The sequence below is a fragment of the Thamnophis elegans genome, chromosome 1 (genome assembly GCF_009769535.1).
Source record: "Thamnophis elegans isolate rThaEle1 chromosome 1, rThaEle1.pri, whole genome shotgun sequence".
NCBI classification, from domain to species: Eukaryota; Metazoa; Chordata; class Lepidosauria; order Squamata; family Colubridae; genus Thamnophis; species Thamnophis elegans.
The window spans coordinates 73,230,813-73,255,180 of NC_045541.1; the positions used below are offsets into that span (position 1 = coordinate 73,230,813).

Consider the following 24,368-nt stretch of genomic DNA (forward strand, 5'->3'; position numbering starts at 1 on the left):
CTTTATCCTATTTAGAATGGAAACAAAAATAGTTCAATCAAAACAAGCAAGCATGAAGGAAGAGCATCCAGAGGCTCAGCCATTGTCAGATGCAAAGAACCCTGAGCTGATAAGAGAATTTCACTGGATAGGATGCATTCTCTTGGAAACAACCAGATCGGGATGGGACAACTCGCCATGGACAATGCCATGGTCAATTCACTGCAGCCAATGTGCCATGGAACAATTCAACAATTCAATTTAATTATTTAAAATAATTTTTAAAATGTTTTCATTTTTGTCATTCACATTTCATTTTGTCCCTCCTTTTGCATCCTTTCTTTAATGATTCTATTCCACAATTTCTGAAAGGCAATCTCTAAAAGGATTTAACTCCTAAACTAACTTGAACAGTATTTAACTCCTAAACTGAGTTGAACAGTTTTTAATTCCTAGTCTAACTATACCATCTAATCAGCACATTAGGGCTTCAGGGATTGTGAAAGCAGTCAGTTCTGTGCCTCTTTGTGTTCTGCGAGGATTATGAGCTTGCCAGACTCTTTCACTCTTACCTGGGTTCTAGATAAATGGTAAGAACTATAGGAAAGGAATAGGAAAATAACATTGTCAATACAGTATAAAGAAAAATTATATAAAAATTTTTATAGGTAGCATCTCCAACCAGTGAGAATAGCCAAAATGTTTAGAAATTTAGTGCCAAATTGTGGGAAATGTGATCATGAATTTTGGCATGTACTACCATATATGGTGGTCATGCCAAAAAACAAAAGCATATTGGTGGAAAATTCAAGGGTGGCTGATAGAGATAACTGAAATGACTACCATGTTTTCCCAAAAATAAGATGGGGTCTTATTTTCTTTTGGCCACCAAATATGGCTTGGGCCTTATTATCAGGGGAGGGCTTATTGTTTTGGGGTTGCCGGGCAGCTGTTCTCTTGTGAGTGGGCTCCCAAAGAGCGGGCACAGCCTCAGGGGCGAACAGCTATGTTGCGCTGTCACAGCAGCACAGCACAGCAGCCATGAAGCGATCATGCTCACAAGCAGCCACCTGCCAAACCCCCTTTCCCAGCCAAGCACAAGCACCATTCACTGACTTAGGGGTGTTGCCAAGCTGCGTGAGTGCCTGTTCGCCACCCCTGGCTCCCACAGCTTGGTGCCTTTGAAATGCCAGTGAATGGTGCTCTGCACAGCTGGGGAGGGGAGTTGCGTGAGCAGCTGTTCCACTCCCACGCCTCCCAGTCTCATGATGCCGTGGCCCAGGTCTCCCTGCAGAGCCGGGCAACTCCGCTGCTGCCGCCTGCCACCCATCACCATCCCAGCATGGCTTTTTCGGCGGCTTCCAAATCGAGGCTTCCGGCAGTGATCACTCTGGTCGTACGCTCTATGATTGTACACTCTGGGAGTACACTCTGCCGGCAGCCAGCCCACTACCATAGAGCGTACGCCCAGAGTGGCCCCTGCAGGGAGAGCTGGGCCAGAGCATTGTGAAGCTGGGAGGCGCGTGAGCGAGAGCGGAACAGCCACTCGCGCAACCCCTCTCTCCAGCTGTGCAGAGTGACATTCACTGGCATTTCAAAGGCACCAAGCTGCAGGAGCCGGGCATTGGTGAACAGGCGCTCATGCGGCTTGGCGATATCCCTAAGTGTGGTCACTTCATGGCTGCTGTTTTGCGCTGCTGTGACAGCGCAGCACAGCCATTTGCCCCTGAGGTTATGCTCGGCTCTTTGGGAGTCCACTCGCAAGAGAGCAGCCACCTGGCAATCACCCTCTCCAGATGGGCACAGTTCCACTCACCAATCTTGCGGTATCCCGAAGGCACAAGCAATGCAATCTCCTCTCTCCCAGGTTCCCGCGGCTTGGCATCTTTGGGGATACCGCTAGGTTGGTGAGCGGCATTCTGCCTGGCTGGAGGAAGTGGGTTGTCCAGGGGGCTTATTTGCAGGGAGGAAATATATTTTTGCCCACGAGAAAAATGTGGCATGGCCTTATTATCATGTCATATTTTAGGGGAAACATGGTAAGATTTACAGAATGGAGATTAGAATTATGTATGAAACTATAACAGTGAAAATGTATAAGATCAAAACAGAGCAACGTGGATGGAATCCCAATATTTTTTATATTTGTAAATACTGAATAGACCAAACGTAAATAAGGCATGGTGATCATAATGCATAACTTTATACTTAGTATGCATGGCAAAGACTTTGCCAGGACGGTTACACTGTGTCCAATGTTTTAATTTGTGTTCAATAGTTTTTTTTTTAAAAAAAGCAGTCTATCAGAGGTGCAATCCAGTGGCCAATCAGCAAGGCAGATGTGACCACATGACATAAAGACTACATTTCCAGAAAGGCAATACTACATTACCCGAAAGGCAATCTTAAAGGAACAGTATTTAACTCCTAAACTAACTTGAGCAGTTTTCAATTCCTACTCTAACTATACCCTCAAATTGGCATATTAGGGCTTCAGGGATTCTGAAAGCAGTCAGTTCTGTGCCTCTTTGTGTTCTGCGAGGACTCTGAGCTTGCCAGTCTCTTCACTCTTACCTGGGTTCTACAGTAAAGTGCACCATGACTGTTTTGTTCCATTTATTCTTATCCATTCAACCTGTAATAAAAAAATATGTTAACCTCCCAACAAAAATCCCTAACAATGATATTATAAATTGATTATAATATATATAATTTTTATTGAGCTTTTTACAAAACAAAACATAAAAAACCACATTCTTCCATTCCTAAGATATCGGTATATCCCATTTTGTTTATCGTCATACATACTTTCCATTCATTTACATTTGCTATTTCCTTTTACATTTATAGTTCTTATACATATGTCATAATGTTACATATTTATGTACACACACACACACACACACTTTCATTCTCTAATCGATAATACCATTTATCCCGTACTGTATGGTATTTTTATCTTCTTATCTTGCAGTTTAAAAGTTAATTTGACCATTTCCCCGCAGTCCATTATTTTTTTTAATTATGTTTTTGGAAGGTATTCTGTCTATTTCCAATTTTGAGCATATGTTATTCTCACTGCTGTCAGTATAGGGATTATAATATAATTGATTTAACGTTCCTCTAATTATCCTTAACAAAAACACCTCTTGTTTAAACTGAATTTGAGGACTGTTATTTCTTGCAACCAGGGTTCGTATTTTACTCCATTTCATTCACTTCCGGACATGTCCACCACATGTGGAAGCATGAAACCATGTCTGGTTTACATTCCAGCATCTGGGGCTCAAATTGGGTAACCTTTTGCCAATCTTGCCGGGTGATAGATGTCAATGGTAAAACATTTTATATAAATTTTCTTTGTATGAGGCTGATATTGTTAATTGTAATTTTTGTCCACAACTGTTCCCAAATCCCCTAATTGAATGCTGTAGCCAAAATTTCTTGCCCAAGCGATCATGTTTTCCTTAACTATATCCTCTCCCCTTCCAAAGTTTAATAAGTAGGCGTACATTTCGGTTATAATTCTCCTCCTCTGGGAAATGGCTAGCCTATAAACTAAAAAAAGAGAAAGAAAAGAAATTAATAGAGCAACTAGAGGATGAAGAAGGGGTGTATACACCACGAAAAGGAAGAAAAAAAGTATGCAGTAAGAGACTTTCAAGCACTGTACTGCCGAGAGGAAATAGAAGAGGAAGATATTAAAAGCTATCTTGAGAGAGGGGAATCTTCACCCTTACTGGAAACAACAAAAGAAACATGTAAATGAGAGAATAATATGCTAGAATTAAAAAGGGCAATCCAAATCAAAAAAAATAACAAAACTCCAGGCCCAGAAGGAATTCCAGCAGAATTTTATAAAGACTTGCAAAATCATTAGAGAACATATTATTAGAAACGTATAATGAAGTACGAGAACGAGTTTAGACACCAAAATCCTGATGGAGGCACTAAGTACACTAATTCCAAAGACAACACGGAAAAACAAAAGATCCAAATTATAGGCCATCTTGCCTGGCTAAATGCTGATTATAGAATATTTATGGTGGAATGAATTAAAATATATTAAACAGAATCATACACCCAGACCAAAATGGATTTCTACCAAACAGACACATAAAAAACCATATACGAACGATAATGGACATATTAGAATACTACGAGATACACTCAGGAAAACAAGCAGCATTGATATTTATTGATGCACAAAAAGCATTTGATAACCTGAATTGGGATTTCTTATAAATCAATTAGCAGTAATGAACTTCGGAGAGAATTTATCGGGATGATCAGCAATATATTTGACTCAGAGGGCAAAAATAATACTTAACAGGGAAGCAACAGAAGATTTCAGCATAACCAAAGGGGTAAGACAGGGATGCTCTCTATCTCTCCTGTTATTCATCCTCTCAATAGAGACATTGATGTTACAAATTAGGCAAAACAAGGACATAAAGGGATTGAAAATTAGAACACAGGAATACAAGTTCAGGCCTTTGCAGACGATCTAGCATTTATCATAGAGGAACCCTAGAAACTGGACTAATATTATTACAAGACATATAAATACAAATACCAACTTCTACAAGATAGTAGAAACAAAGGGGGTTTTGGCCTCCCAGATTGGGAGCTTTATTATCAGACGGCAAACCTAACATGACTAAAGGACTGAAAAATAAAAGTATCCTTATGCTAGAAGGCAACAATCTCCAACTAGGCTGGACAGCTGGTTATCAACGATGGAGGCAATGACATATCCAAATACTATAGATCTCAGTAAAATGGTAAGATATGCAGAGCTCTTAGATGAAAAAGGAGAACTAAAATCAGTACAAGATCTGAAAACACAAGGAACAAATATGGAATGGTGGCCCTATTTACAAATTAAACAAGATTTGAAAAAGATCAGGGACAATATGGAATACATGAGAAGCAAATGGAATTAGATAAAGTATTACTAGGAACGGGAGGAAAAATGATCACTAGATTATATAATTTTCTTTTAAAATATAAAATGGAGGAAGAGACGGTAAAGGAGACAATGATTAGCTGGGGAAGAAATTTTGGGCATAATATAGAGTTAGCATCTTGTCTGCTATTGTAAGTATGGCCACCAATCAATGAAAATTCCCTGTTCTTTCAGTTCTTGATTCATTTTCAGATTACCTTGATTAACTAGCAGTTGGTATTAACTTGTCATCTTGGTTGGTCTAATGTGTTTGGGTATATCATTGCTTCCATAGTCGATAGCCATCTGGTATTTAATATAGTGCTTTAACCTGATTTTCCTCCAGACTTGTAATAATGGTCCTTAATTGTATGATTTTGGAAATGTGAATGTTTTGTGTTTTTTCTCTCCCATAAATATTCATGCCACTCTGTTTTAAATCATGTCCTTCTAGAATAAGTATCCTTTTGTTGGTAAGGAGTACCCATTCTTTGATCCATAGCAAGGCGGCTGCGTGATAGTATAACTCCCAATCAAAGTCCGAAACTATCTCTAGTTTGGCTATCCTGTAGTGATTTAAGACTTATTCTGGATTTTTTCCTTTCCCATACAAAGTTAATGAATATTTTATTTAATTTGTTGAAAAACTTTTAATCTAGTTTTATGGGAATCATTTGAAATAGGTATAGCCATTTTGGGAGTATGTCATTTTGATGGCGGTAATTTTCCCCACCAATGTTAATTTAACTTTCCTCCAATGTTCCAGATCTTGTTTTGTTTTTTTTCCATCAATTTTTTATAATTATCCTCCTTTATCATTGAACACCTTGCTGTCAAAGATCCCTAGGTATTTAATTGTTTCACAATTTATAGTACAATTTCCTTCTCTAATTCATTCTTCTGATTTGCAGTAATATTTTTAACTATATTCCTCTTCTTTATTTTAATTCCTTTTATTTCATTTTTTTGTCTTATTCGTTCTAATAGTAATTCTATTGAAAGGATACAAATTAAAGGTGACAGGGCATCTCTGTCTTACTCCTTTGGTTATTTGAATCTATCTGTGAGTTTCCGTTTACTCATGCTGGCGGTTTGCCTTGAATAGATTGCCGATATCATTTTCTCAAAATTTAAACCAAAATTCATGTTTCATACTTAATAAAAAAAAGTCCCAATTCAAATTGTCAAAAGCTTTTTGTGTGTCTAAAAATTAACACTGCTTGTTTCTCCATATGTATTTCATAGTATTCTAATGCATTTAGTACTATTCTGGTGTTGTTTCTAATTTGTCTATGTGGTAAGAATTTATTTTGATCTGTGTGAATTATTTTTGTTTCATATTTTTCATTTTTCTGCCATAATTTCAAGGGTGATTTGTTTTCTCATTCCAGGTTGTTTTGTCTAATCAAAAAGATTGATTTCCATTGTAACTCAAATTCATCTTCATCTTCGCCCCCTTTCAAACTAGGTAAACAGCTTTTTCATATTTTCATTTCATCTTAGAATCTAAGCATGCCCTTCCCCTTCTTTAATTTATAAGCTTGAATTCCTGCCCAATCAGTACCTGAGAAGCTCACTTTCATGATTTCATCACCTGTCCAAGATTAACTGGGGGTCAATAATGGATAAACTGTAAGTGCTGCAGTGAGTAGTGGGGTCTTTGATGGACTGATCTAAAGGCCAATTTTGTGTTAGACAAATTTTATCTTGAAGACTTTCAGAAATAGTTGAAATAATAGAGAAACTTTTTAAAAGAAATCAGGAAGGTGAAACAGGAAGAATCAGGAAGAATTTGACAAAATGAAATTAATTTATAGTGTCAACTCTTAACCCTATAGGACAGGACATAATTAGAGTAAGAATCCTCCCCCATACCATAATGAATCAATGCCATTAGGTATACACTAATTAATTTATTGTTTTAGGAAAAGAATGAGAAAATATTATAATAATGGCTTTTTAATATTAATCACATGCAAAGTAATCAGGGGACAGAGAACTATCAAAGAGTCATCTCCAAAGTGTTCATGTGCAGCACATGTACGTTCCCATCTCACCCACCGACGCACTGAAGAAAGAACTGCATGACTTCTCAGATGCGTCAACAAAGGCAATAGCAGCCAGAGGACACATCAGGGTCTACTTGGGGAGAACGACATTCACGTTGGTTTCATCATGAGAAACACAAAACTAGCCACAACAAGGTCACACAGTGCCACGTTTGGAACTTTGTGGCTCCATATTGGCCATGGAGCTTGCAGACCTGAACAAAGATGTAGACCGTGGGTGTGGGACCAGCTGTCAAACCGGTGGATGTGTGAATGGGCAGCTCCGCAGCACACAGCCAATTTCTGGCGGTCTGGTGGGCTTTCGTAGCTGAAAGCAGGTTTTGGAGGACACCTGAAAAGTGGATGTTCTGCTGATTGTGTACGGACGGCAGAGTGGAGACTCGGAGCTTGAAGCAAGAGAAAACTCCTAGAGATCAGTCAGGGAAGATGACCAGTAATGCCGACATGAGGGCTGACAGGTGGACAAAGTAAGTGAGAAATAGCAGAACAACGGTGGACTGTTTCTGACCTTAATTAGTTCCAATCATTGAAGTTAAAGAGGTCCTTTGGTGGAGTTTCCCTAGTGGAAAAAATAATCATAACTGAGAGGAGGGTGGAGGCAACTTCACCTGCTCAAGGATAGAACAGCAGTGGTGGTGTAAAGATAAGAGAACAAGGAGGATAAGACGGATTGGCTTGAACAACAAGAACACTCTGGGGGAGGGATTTCTCTTCTTTTTCTTCTTCTTCTTTCTTCTTCTTCTTCTTCTTCTTCTTCTTCTTCTTCTTCTTTCTTCTTTTTCTTCTTTCTTCTTTCTTCTTCTTTTACCAATTTGATAGGCAAATGGATATTATCTGATTTAATGTAAGATTGGAGAAGATTGGAGCAGGGACGTGCAGTCACTTGAGGCAGGGGAGGGTGGTTTCACCAGTCATGAGGAAAAGGAATTTTAAAGAATTTTTTTAAAATATTAAAGCCAAGGTAGTTGCTACAAGATTTACAGTGACTTGGAACAGTGCTCTGTGTTAACCATAGGAAGAGGCCAGAGAACTAGGGGCTTCCTGTGCATAAGGAATTTTTCGCCTTTTAAGAGATACCAAGGTTAAAATGCGAAGAATTCCTTATGCCAATGAGGCACATATTCTCTCGCCTCCTGTAGGGGCATTTTTAGAGGCTTTTAGAGTTGTCTGGAGCAACTAGCTCAGTCTGACAGAGCTCTGGCCTTTCATGAGGGGAGGGCAGGGCAGGGCAGGGCAGGAGAAGCAGAGTTGAAATCGTCCCTGAAACAGCTGGAAAAGGTGCGTGTGTGGGGAGGGGGGAGGAATTCAAAAAGTTTGATCAAAAGGCAGCAGGGGAAGGAGGGGTATGGCAGAGAGCTGCTTTCAAGCCTTTGGAAAATATATCCAATCCAAGTTCTGTGTTTGTGTTTGAGAGTGAGTGAATGAGAGGGATCGAAGTTCTCTGTGTGCGTGTCTGTTTGAGAGGGGGGGGAGGGAAAGAGGGAGAAGGAGGGGGAGGGAGAAGAAAAAATGGGAAAACCTATTTTGCAAGGGGGAAAAAGCTGTCGCTTTAAATCGGAACTGAGCATGCCTCGCTGTGGAATTCTGGGAGTTGAAGTCCACAAGTCTAAAAAGTACCTCACCAGCCTAAAGCTGACCGCACATCACTGGATTGGAGCACACCAACAGGAGAGCTCAACAATGTGAAAGTTTGGTGATTAATGGCTTCTTTCTGAAACTGTGACAGTGCTTCTTTCAGAACAGAAATAGGAGATAGGACAACACCTACTGGCCAAAGAGAGAACTACCGCTGAGATATATGAAAGGGGAAGCTGGAAAAGGGACTACTTTGGAGTTTGAATTGCTATTGACTATTAATTGACTATTAATTGACAAAAAGAGAACATCTAAGCCAGAGAGACTTACTACCATAACAGACTTTAGCTGAACCTGTTGGCAATAACATTGTGAGAAGTTGGAATGATTACTGAATGATTCTATGTACATAATATGTTTACTAAGTACCAAGTATTAAGTTATAATTATTAATATTAGCAGTAAATATCATCACTATTAAGAATATTAAGATTATCAATGATATGGTGGTAGTAATTAGTGAAATAGAAAGAGTGTGATTGATACAAGTTTATGGTTGTTTCCAATATTGACTTAAAATTGTGATACTTAACCCTGATATATTCCAATATACCCACCATAGTCTCATATAAGAGATAATTGTTTATGTTTTATAATTGCCTATATAGGATAACAAAATAGAATATTAAGAGCTTACAATAGCTGGAGAGGTGGAGGTTTATATTGGTGGGAAGAAAAAGTGGGAGAACTTATAAAAGCTGATTTTGTGAGTTGTTAAAAATGATGAGTGTTACGAATTTAAGAAGATAGGGACAGGGAGAAAACAAGGTACTCAACTAACAGGGGCAGCCCCAGCCCTTCAAGCCAATGATCTATGGAGGAAATGTTCAGAGGGAGGTCAATTCATTTAAAGTTCTACAGGCCATGTTATAAGGTATGCAAGAGTCGATGAAACAAAATCATGAGGAACTGAGAAAAGAGATTGGAGAAGTAAGAAATGATACAGGAGAACTAAGGAGAAAATGCAGACAATGGATGAGAAATTTGAATCCTTTCAACAACAAATCACAAAAAATGAGCAAAAATTACAAGAAATGTAAGTGAGGATGAAGAAAGAAGAAAAAAGAATAGATGAATTAGCAAAAAATTAATACCGGTCAATAGGGAGCTCAAAAATACAGTCATTTTCTTAGAATTCAAAAAATTGGTGCATTATCTATGCTTCCAAAATGTAAGAGAGGAAAGAGGAGAAGACCTCATGGTCTTTTCTCCCAGAAATCATGGGAGATCCATTAGCAAAGCACTTGGAATTGAGAAGGAAGAGATGCTGAGGGAAATAGATGAGACCTGTAGTACAGACAAATTATGCAAGGAGAAAATCAATCTGAGATGAAATACTACACAGAATGAGAGACGAACAGATAGAATATAGAGGAAAGCAACTAATAGTCCTGAAGCAAATACCAAGAAGGGTCAGAGAAATGCAAAGACCTTATCAATTCTTGACTTTCAAACTAACCAAATATAACATCAACTTCAGGTGGCTGATACCGGAAGGCATTATGGTCACGTGACAGGATAAAAGCCAGAATAGACACCGTGGACAAGGCGAGGAATTCTACAGTCAATATATCAGTAATGAAGAGAAGAAAGGAAGATTAGGAAGGAAGAGTCTCAGACTAGTGGAAAAAGAAAAGAGTGCATTACAAATTAAAGAGAGAGGAAAGCAAAGAAAAGCTGGAGAACTATGAGAGGAGACTCCAGGAAACCAAAGAAGTTAGAACAACAAGAAGCACAAGACCAAGGTACCGATAGAGAAATGGTAGAGGAGATAAAATCCTATCACTTAACATCAACAGACTAAACTCACCCATCAAAAGAAGGAAAATATTTAACAAATTAAAGAAGTTAAATTTGGACATAATAGCAACACAAGAAGTCCATATAAAAAAACAAAAACAACTGTTAGAATATCCCAAACTACAGATTGTACACCTCATTAGCACAACAACAAAAAGTGGAGTAGTCCTATATTAAAGAGGCAATTTCAGTCAAACACATTTACAAGGATGATGAAGGAAGGAATTGATGGTTGAGATAGAAATAAACCAGAAGAAAATGTTATTAGTAGAGATTTATGCTCCGAATGGAGGACAAGAACAATTTTACAGGAAATTACACATTATTTGTGATATATCGCATGATAACATTTGTATCCTGGAGATTACATGTAATAATTGATAAAAAATAGATTATAAAACACAAAAGAAAAAGGAAGAGAAGAACGTTACCCAAAACCTTCTTCAAAATGGTGGAGGAATTGAAAATAAAGATATTTGGAGAGAGAGAAACCAGGCCAATATACATATTACTCAAACAGACATCAATCATGATCCAGAATCGATATGGTCTGGACTTCAACAGAATTGCAATCAGAGGTGAAGGAAGTTGAAATTGACACAAATCTCTGGTCGGATCACAACCCCATGAAAATAAGTTTCATAGGGAAAAGAGGATGACAAGATGGACACTGAAAAGATCGATTTTAAAGGACAGGAATTTAAATTAATAATTGCACCTCTTCTTTAAAGAAAACAAAAAAATACATCTCTACAAAATTTGGGATACGGCAAAGGCATACATGAGGGGAGTTGCTATGTCTTATATGGCAAAAGAAAATAAATTAAAAAAACAAAAGAGAGCTCTTTGAAAAAAATACAAAAGACTGGAGGAGAAACTACAAGATAAGCTGCAAGAAAGAAATATAAACAACAAATGGACTTAATTAGACATAAATTGAATATACTTGAAAAGAAGGACCTGGCACAACAGATAAAAAAGATACCCAAATATTTTTGAGAAACTAACAAGCCAGGAGATGGCTAGCATACCAATTGAAAAAAGAACAGAGAAGATGATTAACAAATTACAAGAGAGGGGAATATATGTTACCAAAATAAGGAGAAGAAAAGATAGCCCAGAGGTTTTATGAGAAACTATATAAAGAAACCGATGCCAGGTAGAAGGGGAAATAATACAATGTCTTGAGAAAGCGGAATTGTCAAAATTCCCAGAAGAAATCAAGAATATGCTAAATGAATTGGATGGTTTGCCAGTTGAAATCTATAAACGTTTTTGGAAATCTTAGGACAAGAGTTGATAGTAATATTTAATGCTGTCTTGACGGATTCTATCGCACCGAAATCGTGGGCTGAGGCCTATATAACCCTTTTGCCTAAAGCTGAAGCTGATCGTACCCAAATTAAAAACTATAGGCCCATTTCACTTTTGAATGTAGATTACAAAATCTTTGCAGCTATACTGGCAGATAGGCTTAAATTCTTCCTTAGCAATTTATACATCCCGATCAGAATGGCTTCCTGCTGTCAAGGCATTTGAAAGATAATGTTAGAATTATTTTGGATGCCTTAGAATATTATGAAGCCCGGCCAGACAAACAAGTGGCCTTTATGTTTCTCGACGCACAAAAGGCTTTTGATCGGGTAAATTGGAAATTTATGTTGTCACAATCAGAAAATATGAAGTTTGGAGAAAACTTCTTAAACGCAGTTCGGGCAATTTATACAACAAACTGCAACAGTATTGGTAAATGGAGAAGAGGCGGGTGATATTGAGATTGGTAAAGGCACAAGACAAGGATGCCTGTTATGCCCCTACTGTTTATCCTTACATTAGAACCCCTTCTTAGAATAGTGAGGAGTGATATACAAATTAAAGGGTTACGAGCTAAAGCTCAGGAATTAAGGTCCAGGCTTTTGCCGACGACCTTGTTTTTATTTTGGAGGATCCTATGGCTTCTGGGATACAGCTTTTACGTAAAGAGGAGTATGGTATGATAGCGGAGTTACGTATAAATAAGAGAAGACAAAACTGTTAATTAAGAATATGACTTTGAACCAGAAAAGGAAAGTACAAAGCCTGTTAGGGATTAACATGGCCCAGAAAGTACAATACTTGGGAATTTGGCTTACAGAGAGATGTTCCTCTATCAAGATAGATAATTATATGAAATTATTACAACAGGTATCTAAGGATATGACTACCTGGAGTGGTAAAGAACTGTCTGATGGGCAGGATAGTGACAATTAAGACACATGTACTACCGAAATTTTTGTTTTTGTTTCAAACAGCACCGACTAAATTGGACAAATTTTTTTTTAAATCCTTGGAGACAATAGTGGCTCGATTTATATAGCAAGCAAGAAAGCATGAATTAAAGCCCAAATGTTGCAAAAACGTAAGAACTGAGGGGCTTCGCAGTACCCAACTGGGAAGCATATTATAATGCAGCAATTATGACATGGGTGAAGGATTGGGTGACATTGAGTAGAAGGCGCCTATTGGCTATAGAGGGACATGACCTCCCCCAGGAATGGCATGCCTCCCTCTGGCAAGAAAGAGATACCCCCCATAGGTACTTCATGGGACATTATATTCGGAAGAGTTTTGATGGGGGTCTGGGAAAAGATGAGGAAAAAGTACTATCTAGGGTTCCATGCTGGTTGGCACCGTTGGAGGCCTTAACGCATCCCAGTGTATTTAATTGGACAAGAAACATAATATATAAAGACATTATGACAGAAGATGGCATGAAAACAAAGATGGAATTAGAGCAGCAGGGCAGGAATCTGGAATGGTGGGAATATTTACAGATTAGAAATAGGTTAAAAGCGATAAGGTACGGTTTGGGATATACCCAAACCCTCGGGTTAGATAAGATTTTGTTTGGCGAGATAAGAAAATGTTGTCGAAGATTTATCAATTTTTGACCTGTCAAGAGGCTAAGAAGAGATGGATAAAAGCCTTCTAATAGCATGGGAGAGAAATTTTGGCTATGAATTGAAATGGGCAAATAGTGGGACCTATGGAGTAAGACTATTAAAGTTACAATATCTACAGCATTTAAAGAAAACATATACAAGATGATTTAGGTGGCACTTTCTCCCAATGAGGTTAGCCAAAATGTTTCCTGGGTTATCTCCACTGTGTTGGAAATGTGGATGGCACATTCTACCATATTTGGTGGTCCTGTACTGAGGCCACGAAATACTGGAGAAGGATTCAAAACAGGCTAAAGAGGTTACCGGGCAAGCATGGAATGGAAACCCGAGACTTTTTTACTAAGCATAAAACCAGAAAACATGAGTAAATCTATATGGCATTTGAGCCTACATATAATGTGGCCGCAAGAATAACCTATGCGCAATTTTGGAAATCTACTACCATACCATCGGAAGATGCCATAATTAAAAAGATTATGAATGTGCAGAAATGGACAGAATGACGGGTTGGCTGAGGGACAAAGGAGAAATGGAACATTATCTTAGCTGGAGCTTAGTATATGTGGGCGACAAGGAGAACAGCAGGGACCTCAACGGGGAAAGTTAAATAACAGTTGTTAACAATGGGAACTAAAAGTGGACATGGATTGTAACAGATCCCTGAACTTCGTAATGAGAAGATGCTGATTAGAGACTAAACAATGAGGAAGAAAAAAAAAAGTTGGGCTGTGAATGACTGTCACTGCGGGGGGGGGGGATTGTATGTTTAAAGTTGTATTTGTATTTGTATGTCTTATTTTTTTAAAAAATGTATAACTAATAAAGATTATTTGAAAAAAAAATATGCTAAATGAAGAAATAAGGATGAAGGACCTAACAGACGCGATCCAAAAACAAAAACACAATAAGACACCAGGTCCTGATGGACTTAACAATAGAAATGTATAAAGAACTGCAAGACCGTCTAGGAGAAACCCTACTTGAAGTATATAATGCAGTGTTGGAAGAAGTGAAGATACCACCACCATGGGTGGAGGCAAACATTGTGCTGATACAAAAGAGAATTCGGACAGGATGCTAATTAAGAACTATGGGCCCATATCCTTGCTAAACAGACTACAAAGTATTCACATTAATAATAGCCGAATGTTTAAAAAAATCCTAAATGAGTTTATACACACTGACCAAATGGTTTTCTACCAAAACGACAAATGAAAAATAATATAAGAATAATATTAGATGTCTTAGAATATTACAAGATACATAGTGGAACACAGGTGGCATTGTTATTTTTAGATGCGCAGAAAGCTTTTGACAACGTTAATTGGGAATTTATGCTACAACAATTGAAATATATCAAATTTGGCAATACATTTTTAAATATTTTTCAGGTGATATACTCTGACCAAGATGCTAAAGTAATGGAGAGGCAACAAAAAAGTTTAAAATACAGAAAGGTATGAGGCAAGGGTGTCCTCTATCCCCATTGCTATTATATTGTCTCTAGAAGTGTTAACAAGGGTAATACGGAAAGAAACTCAAATTAAAGGTCTGGAAATTAGGAAAGAAGTCTATAAACTGCAAGCATTTTCAGACGACTTAGTTTTTATTCTTGAAGAACCACTAAAATAAGGTCTGAGGCTGATGGAGGTACTAGAAGACTATGGGAAGGTAGCCGGATTGAACATTAATAAAGATAAAACCGAATGATAGTTAAAAATATGACAGAGAAGCAGAAAGATGAATTGGCCAAGAGAATAATATCCAGAAATACTTAGGAATCTATATAACGGCAAGATGTACATCAATCAAAGAGGAAAACTATGTTAAGTTAACAAATTATATAAAGGAGGATTTGGAGAGTAGAAAAATTTGAGACTCTCCTTCATGGAAAAAATAGCAGTGATCAAAATGAATATTCTACCAATATGATTATTTTTGTTCCAAAATATTCCTATAAAATTAGATAAAAAGTACTTTGGAATATTGATTAAATGACATCAGAATACAGATTAAATTTAAACTTCTACAAGATGTAATAAAAAGAGGAGAATTTGGTGTACCAGAGTGGGAATTATACTACCAGCAACAACATTTACCTGGGTAAAAGAATGGATAAATTTAAAAAATAATAAACTGCTAACACTAGATAGCGACGATTTACATTTAGGATGGCACGCCTTCCTGTGGTATGGGAAGCATGTAGCACATCCATATTTTCAGAGACACTTTATAAGACAGGCGTTATTAGAAACATGGAATAAATTCAAGAGGAATATTTACAGCAAGGTTCCAATTGGGCTATCGACATTAGAAGCAGTAGTGCTCCCAAATTTTATCAACCAGAGAAAACAGGTCACCTATAAAGCTATAATGACAAAGAAGGGAATTAAGATTGAGGCAAGAGCTAAAAGAGCAAGGGATAGAATTGGAATGGTGGTCCTATCTTCAAATCCAATCACGTTACTTGAAAGATATGAAAGAATGGGGCATTAGCAGGGAGCTAATGGCAATAGATAAGATCCTTTTGGGACAAATGATGAATTGATAAAGAAGATTACAATTTTTACTAGAATATAAGATGGAAGAAAAACAGGTTAAGGAGACAATGGTAGCATGGGTGATAAACTTTGGCTATAATATACACCTGGATAAATGGCAAGAACTATGAGAAAGGAATAGGAAAAAACATTGTCAATACTGTATAAAGAAAACTTATATAAAATGTTTTATAGGTGGCATCTCCCACCCATGAGATAGCCAAAATGTTTAGAAATTTAGCACCAAATTGTGGGAAATGTGATCACAAATCAGGCACATACTACCAAATGTCTTGGTCGTGCCAAAAAACAAAAGAATTTACACCAGAACTATTCTTTTGGGAATCATAAACAATAAATAACAAGAGGGTAATTTACCTAACAATACATATTATTACGGCAGCAAGAATGGTCTTTGCCCAAATCTGGAAAAACAGGGAAATTCCAAAAGAAGAGGTAATTAGGAAAATTCTGACTTGTGCTGAAATGGACAAATTGAAGTGGGAGTTGAAGGAAAAGACGAATCAGAATGTTATAAGATCTGGGACAAATTTTATCAATGGTTGGAACAAAAAAGGAAAGACCAAAATAAGCAACGACTAAGATTTACAGAATGGAGATTAGAATTATGTATGAAACTATAACAATGAAAATGTATAAGATAAAACAACGCAACATGGTTGAAATTACAATATTTTTATATTTGTAAATAGACCAAATGTAATAAGCATGGTGGTTATAATGCATAAGTTTATATGTATGGCTATGACTTGTAGAGGACGTTACACTGTGTCCAATGTTTTAATTTGTGTTCAATACATTTTTTTAAAAAAGCTGTCTATCAGAGCTATAATCCAGTGGCCAATCAGCAAGGCAGATGCGACCACATGACATAAAGATTACATTTCCCAGAAGGCAATCTCTTAAAGGAACAGTATTTAACTCCTAAACTAACTTGAGCAGTTTTCAATTCCTAGTCTAACCATACCCTCGAATCAGCACATTAGGGCTTCAGGGATTCTGAAAGCAGTCAGTTCTGTGCCTCTTTGTGTTCTGCGAGGACTCTGAGCTTGCCAGACTCTTCCACTCTTACCTGGGTTCTAGCTGGAGATTCCAGTATAAATGTTTCATTCCATTTTCCATTCTGTATAATGTATTCTCCATTCAACCTATAATTAAAACATATGTTAACCTTCCAGCAAAAATCCCTAACAATGATATTATAATTTGATTATAATCCGATTCATCCTAGATAATTTCAAGGATGATTTGTTTTCACTTATTCCAGGTTGTTTTCTCTGATCAAAAGGTTTGATTTCCAATCTCTTGGGAAGATTTGCTATCACTAAAATTTAATTGGTGAGTTTGTGTACTTTTTATCCTTGGTATCCCAATGTTTCTCAGATTCATCTTCATATTAGTCTCCCCGCCTCTCAAATGACTACGCAAACAGCTTTTTCATATTTTCATTTCATCTCAGAATCTAAGCACACCCTTCCCCCTCTTTAATTTATATAGCTCTTCTCCCTGCCCAATCAGCAGCCGAGAAGCTCACTTTCAGGATTCGTCACCTGTCCAAGATGTGACTGGGGGTCAATAATGGACGAACTGTAATGCTGCAGTTAGTAGGGGAGTCTTTGGTGGACTGATCTAAAGGCCAATTTTGAGTTAAGAAAGTTTTATCTGGAAGACTTCCAGAAATAGTTGATATAAGAGAGACTTTTTAAAAAGAAATCCGGAAGGTGAAAATAGGATGAAAGAAAATAGTAGCATGAGAGTGATCTCTATGTCAATTATCATATTTGAAATAAAGAAACGGAATAGTGACATTAAAATGGACACTATAATAGTCAACATATACTTTATAATGCTGTAAGTGGTTTAATTTCAAATTTGTTCTGAACTGATTTTTACAAATTGGAATAATTGATTAGTTACTATTGTCTGAAATATTCTGGAATTAAATATTATGTTGGATAAGAATTTGACAAAATGAAATTAATTCTATACTGTCACCTCTTGATCCTAAAGGACAAGACATATAATTAGAATAAGAATTACCCCCCCCCATACCATAATGGATCAATCTCATTAGGTATACACTAATTAATTTTATTGTTTTAGAAAAAGAAATATAATAATGGCTTTTTAATATTAATCACATGCAAGCAATCAGGGGCAGAGAACTATCAATCACATTGTCTCAAATGGATATCCAATGGGAAAAATCAAGAATATGCCAGCAATATATAGATAATGTAGGAATTAAGAGCTGTCTCCTTTAAGAAACTACCTCCTGGGAAATGTAGGCAGAGATTGCCTTATGGGAAATGTAGTTCCATGACATGTGATCAAATCTGATGTGATCATATCTGTGTTTCTGATCGGCCACTGGGTTTCTCCTGTGCACAGAACGAACCAGTCATTTTAAATGCCATTGTGAACCAGAGAAGCAACACTTGTACCTCTTCCCACATGGGAGCCAATTCATCATCTTTTTACACCACACATGGGACAGATTATGGAAAGTCAGAAGTATCTACAAACTGTAAGTTTTGTTTTAAGTGCACAATTCTAAGGCCTCTCTCTGAACAAAGTCCTTCTCACAGGATCTGACCTCACCAACAGTCTGCTCGGCTGTCGGCTGTCGGCCATGATTGCTATGGCTTCCTTTCTGAAGTGGATCCGCTCCCTGCGCCTAGTCTCTGACCTTGACTCCTTGCTAGCTGAATTTGCCGATGTATTTGATCCAGCTTTAGGCTGTTACACCGAAACCCTTAAGGCCTATCCGCCTTAAGGCCAGGGGAGTGCCTTTCGCGCTTCGTGAAAAGGTCGACGCGGAGCTAGACAAGTTTATAGCGCAAGGCATTTTGGAGCCGTAGATTACTCCCGGTGGGAAACGCCTATTTGATCCCCCTCAAATCCAATGGATCCATTAGGATCTGCGCGGACTATAAGACCACTGTGAACAAGGCATTACAGGCCCACCCCCACCCCGTTTCTGTCGTGCAACATGTGTTGCACTCCTTGGGCCAGGGCTTTGGCGCGGCTGCCAGCCGGTGGGAGAATTGCTGTTGTCTGATTGGTTCCCTGCCTGACAGCTGTCAATATAAATAGCTGTCAGTGGCTGTTGGTTCTCGTTCTGTACTGTTCTAGTTACATCTGCTTGTTCAAGTTAGTCTGCAATAAACAGTTGTGAAACATTCTTCTGTAATCCGTACTTCTTAAGATTTAAAAAACATGGCCATTGAAAGGAGAGAGATGGTGGTAAAGGAAGAAAATGACAAAATATGCATCATATTGTCACCTGCAAGTACTTAAGAGACATGAGACACATTTCAACATTTTGATAAAATCTCAGCTTGCTGTGGATGCCCCAAAAGTCACTCATGTTTGACGCTTTGAAATCCTCTTCACATCCCCAAAATGACTCTTAACCATTTCTAAAGGCCATACTTTCATGGCATGTTTCATCCCCAGCCCACTGCCCTTACAAGCCTACATTCATCTTTTGTAGCTTCATAGTAATATTTTTCTTCTGCCCCTGAAACAAACCTTGTCATAGGGAAGTTCTGCTGTATCTCATGGATGAACTTGGGGATGCTGCTGCCCAGGTTTTGACTGGCCTCTGGAGATTGCCTGGGTACCATCCGCCCCCTAGTGGCCTTTGGACTGCAGGACAGGAAAACCCTAGTTTCTGCAGAGGCCTTTCCCTGAGCATTGCCTGACTGGTGCTCTGCAAACGGTTGGTTAGGCATCCTGTGAGCTTCTGAGGGGCAGAGTTGTTCTCCCCCTTTGGAAGAACTCTTAGACTAGTTTTTAAACACTTGTTTAGTTATCTTTTGAATGACTGGCAGTCAGAACAATGGCTTCAAAACAACCAGCTTTCTGTCAAATATGTGCAGCTTGTTCTCTTAAATGAACACTTTATAGATTTTTGATTTAGCCAACAATGATTTTTGTAAAACTGTGCTTTCTGCTGTATTGATTACTTTGAGAGAGGGAGCAAGATTTTTTTTACTCGAATACCATTTTGTGTATTTTATGAGAACTTCCAAACTTTGCTGGCTGTTGCCTATTCCTGCTCGCACTGCCATTCCTTAGCACCACTTGAATTATACTGGAGGAAACCTGAACCTGAAAAGAGTTTTCCTTTTTTCTCCTTTTACCCCAAAGGAAAGGTCAAAGGTTAGGCAAAGTGGCCCAAAGGGCAGTGAAAAGAAACACCTCAGATGCTCCTTGCAATCCATCCCTGATGTCTGTGAGCATTATTATGCTGCTTTTGAAAATGGAGCATAGATTGCGTCAATGAACAACCTTCAACTGTTCCACTGATTTGTCATTGGGTTATTTGGGATATAGATTTGCTGTCACTCCAAAAGAGTATACGATCAATATTCAGAAAATGCCTAACAGGCCAGAAGGACTCAAGGACAGAAAGGATGTTATTAATATGACAATTTTTGACAATGATCTGAAGGTATTAATTCATACATAAGTTTGTCACAATAGTTTAAGAATTATGGCTTTTATTTCTCTTAAAACAAAGTTTTAAAGATCTCAATGTTTCTCAGTAAGAACCTGAAAACAGTTCCTAATAGTTTCTGTTACATAATCAGATAAAAAGAATACACACGGAATGTGTAAATAAACTATCATTAACAAGAAAGCTATAGTTCAAAAGGCCAGGGGTAAAATATTAAACTTAATGTGAATTTAAATTAAAATTCTCTATAGTTAAAAAAAACACAACACCATCCTCTAAGTACGTAGCCCACTTACCTCTGGAGCCCCATCACCCTCAAGATCAGGCTTAACCGCAATTCTGCTGGCCTTTCACGAGGCATGGAAAATTTGGCTTTGCCATTCTGGTGCCCCTAATAGATGGGTGCTCCTTCTTATGTTTTATATAGCCTAGGGGAGGCTGTGAGGATTCTCAGCTGCTATTTTTATGATTTATGTCTATAACTTTGGTTTCTGTTTCCTTTCAGTCTCTCATACCCTGGTCAACTCTCAGGCAGACTACTGCAGTGGACCTCACATGGAGCTACCCTTTTTTTTTTTTTATGTTTTTTTTTTGTTTTTTTTTTTAGTACAAATCTTTTTTATTTCCATTTCATTCTATACAATCACATGTTTACTGTGCAACCGAGACATATAACATTGAGTAATAAACACAGCCCTCGCTTTTATAGAGAATGCCCCTACAATACAAACCCAATATACCACCTTAGCCCACCATACACCCTCTTCATCCCCCTCCAATTTCATTCTTCCTTCTCTCATACCCCTACACCTACTTCCCCTCCCCCTCTGTCTAACCCTAACCCTATCACTCCCTCTCTTAATCCATTCCCTCCCTCCTTCTCCTCCTCCTCTCTCTCACTCTCTCTGCTCTCCTTCTTCTTTCATTCAGCTCCTCCCTTCGGTATCTCTTACTTTCCGATATATTCAGTTTGTTCTGTTTTAACACTAACATTAATAAAAACCACAGTATACAAGTGCAATCATGCTTTAGAATTTAACACATATTATATTCCCCCCTCCCCCCCTCCCCCTAGATCCCCGCCCCCTTCCCTCCCCCGACTTCCCAGAGCCCATACATGGTATAACTTTTTGACAATCACAGTCTAAAATATCTCTACATTGAACTCAGCTTCTTGCTGTTACCCAAATTTTTAACATTTACGTTATTACTAATTTTAAGCATAAGCTATCTGGAATTTCCTAGTCCCATATTTGCTTTGTATATAATCAATCCATTTTTCCAGTCTCGTTTATACTTCTCATTTGAATGTTCTTTAAGATATGCTGAAATTTTTGCCATTTCGGCTAAGTTTGTAACCTTTAAAGTCCATTCTTGAATTGTAGGCAGGTCTTTCTTCTTCCAGTATTGCGCCACCAAGAGTCTTGCTGCCGTTATTAAGTACAGAACCAAATTAATCTCTACTGCTACGAAGTCAGTACATATACTAGTAAAACAGTTTGGGAGTGAATTTTATCCTTTTTTGAAGATATTTTGCAGGATCCACCAATTTTTATCCAAAATGCCTAACATTACGACATGTCCACCATATATGAAAATATGTAGCATCGAAAGAACCACATCTCCAACATTTAGGCTGAACATTTGAATACATAGAAGCAAGCTTTTTGGGATCTAAGTGCCGTCTATAAACATCTTATAAAAATTTTCTCTCAAATTTTGTGCTTGTGTAAATTTTACATTTCTTACCCATATTTTTTCCCATGTGTCCAGCATTATAGGTTCTTCAATATTCTGAGCCCATTTTATCATACAATCTTTAACCATTTCGGTTTCTGAGTCCATCTGTACTAATACATTATATATACCTCTTTATGTGCATTAAACTTTGATCTCTTATTTGTTTAAAACAAGTTATCCTCAGCTATTACAAAACCTATTTTTTGGTCTATTTTCCACCTGGCCTGTAATTGGCCATACTGAACCACGTTTGAACTACCTTCTCTTTTTTAAGTACCTCTAAAGACTTTAATTGCAGCACCCCTCTTTCTGTATTAATAAGTTGTCTATAAGTGGTTCTATCATCGTGTTTTTGTTCTATATTATATTTTCAATTGCATGTCTAGGAATTGCCCACATGGGCAACTTGTCATTTAGTTTATGTTGATATTTTTTCCAAACCCGCAATAAGGCATTCTTAAAATATGATTTTTGAAATTCTTATCCAGTTTTTTGTTGAATACAAGTAGCATGCCAACCATATACCAATCATGTCCCTCAATATCAGTATTCTGTGTCATTGGTTAAATGGATCCAATCCACTATTGCAGATAAAGCCACTGCAACTCATAATATAATTTTTACATTTGGTAATTTCAATTCAATCCTCCTCTTTCACGTACACTTGCATTATTTTCAGTCTTAACCCTCGGCTTTCTTTCCTGCTCCTGCCCATACAAATTTGTTGATACCCTTCTGCCATTCTAGAAGGTTCGCATCTCTTTTAAGTATTGGTAACATTGAAACAAAAATAAAATTTTTGGTAATATTCATTTTCACTGCCGCTATCCTTCCCAACAAAGATAAATGCAGTTTCTCCCACCTTTCATCTCCATTTGTATACTATGCCAGAGTGGTTCATAATTATGCTTGTTAATTTCCCATTTGAAGTTAAAATCTTAACTCCAAGATATTTGACTTTTTTAACAACCTCACATCCTAACATCACTCCCAATCTCCTTCTGTTTGGTATTCATATTCCATTGCTAATATTTTGGTTTTTCCTAAATTAATTTAAACTCCAGAGACTGGACCATATTGATTAATCGTATCATTTAAAACCTTGCTGGATTCCTGCGGTGTTTCAATATTATAACCAAGTCCGTCCGCAAAGCGCGGACTCTGTATTCTTGCTGTCTGATCTTAATCCCTTTTAAAGCATCCAAAGCCCGTTATCTTGTTCAGCAATACTTCCAAGTATAATAAACAATAGTGGGGACAAAGGACAACCCTGTCTTGTACCTTTTTCTATTTGAAAGGAATCTGTTAAACTTCCATTAACTATATTTGGGCTTTTGCTGCTGATATATTGAACCAATTGACCTTAAAAAGCCATCTCTATCTGCATTTTTGCAATATCTTCAACAAGAATTGCCAATTAACTCGATCAAAGGCTTTCTCAGCGTCCAAAAATATGAATGCGGCAGGGATTTGATTATCTTTCCCAGTATTCTAATGCATTAGTAATTAACCTGACCTTGCTCTTCATCTGTCCTACCCTGTATAAAACCTGTTTGGTCATATGTATCAGTTGTTGAATAACCACCATTAACCTATTTGCTAATATTTTGGGTAAAAAATTTTATAATCTACATTAAGTAGTGAATAGGTCTATAATTTTCGGCTGAGTAAGATCTTGGTCTTCTTTGGGTATCAACGATAATAAACGCTGTCTTCCATGAGGGGGGCACTTTACCTTCCGATTGAATTTTATTAAATAATTCTCTAAGAGGTTCTCTAACCATTTCTAACTGTAAGTTTTTATAATAAACGGCTGTTAAGCCATCTGTACCTGGTGCTTTCCCTAGCTTTAATTGTTTGATTACCTGCAGGATTTCCCCAGAGGTTATTGGTTGGTTCAACCTATACCTATGTTCTTCGCTAACTAGGGGAATTTTCTCTTTATCTAAGTATTTATTTATATCTAAGTCCCTAATTTTGTCCCTTTATACAACTCTGTAAAAAATTCTCGAAATCCCTTTTGGATCTCTTCCTGCTGAAACACTTCCTTCCCTCTGTAACCCAATTTGGATACATTTCGAATTTTCCTTTTTTCCTGATCTGATAAGCCAACCATCTACCGGGTTATTTGCATTACAGAAAGTATTATGTTTAGCTTATATAAACTGGTGGCTACCTGGTCCAGAAATCAGCATATCAAATTGAGATTTTAGTATGGAAATTGCTTCT

At 37.6% G+C, this 24,368-nt stretch overlaps 1 long non-coding RNA gene across 1 annotated transcript; it reads right to left on the reverse strand.

The window, feature by feature from the left end:
* Positions 1 to 279: 279 nt before the first annotated feature.
* On the reverse strand, positions 280 to 17,086 carry LOC116520293. The gene is made up of 3 exons (XR_004256746.1): positions 17,007 to 17,086; positions 2,554 to 2,614; positions 280 to 576 (listed from the first exon to the last, which is right to left on the reverse strand). It is a non-coding gene; the product is annotated as an uncharacterized LOC116520293 (long non-coding RNA).
* Between the last annotated feature and the right edge of the window lie 7,282 nt (positions 17,087 to 24,368).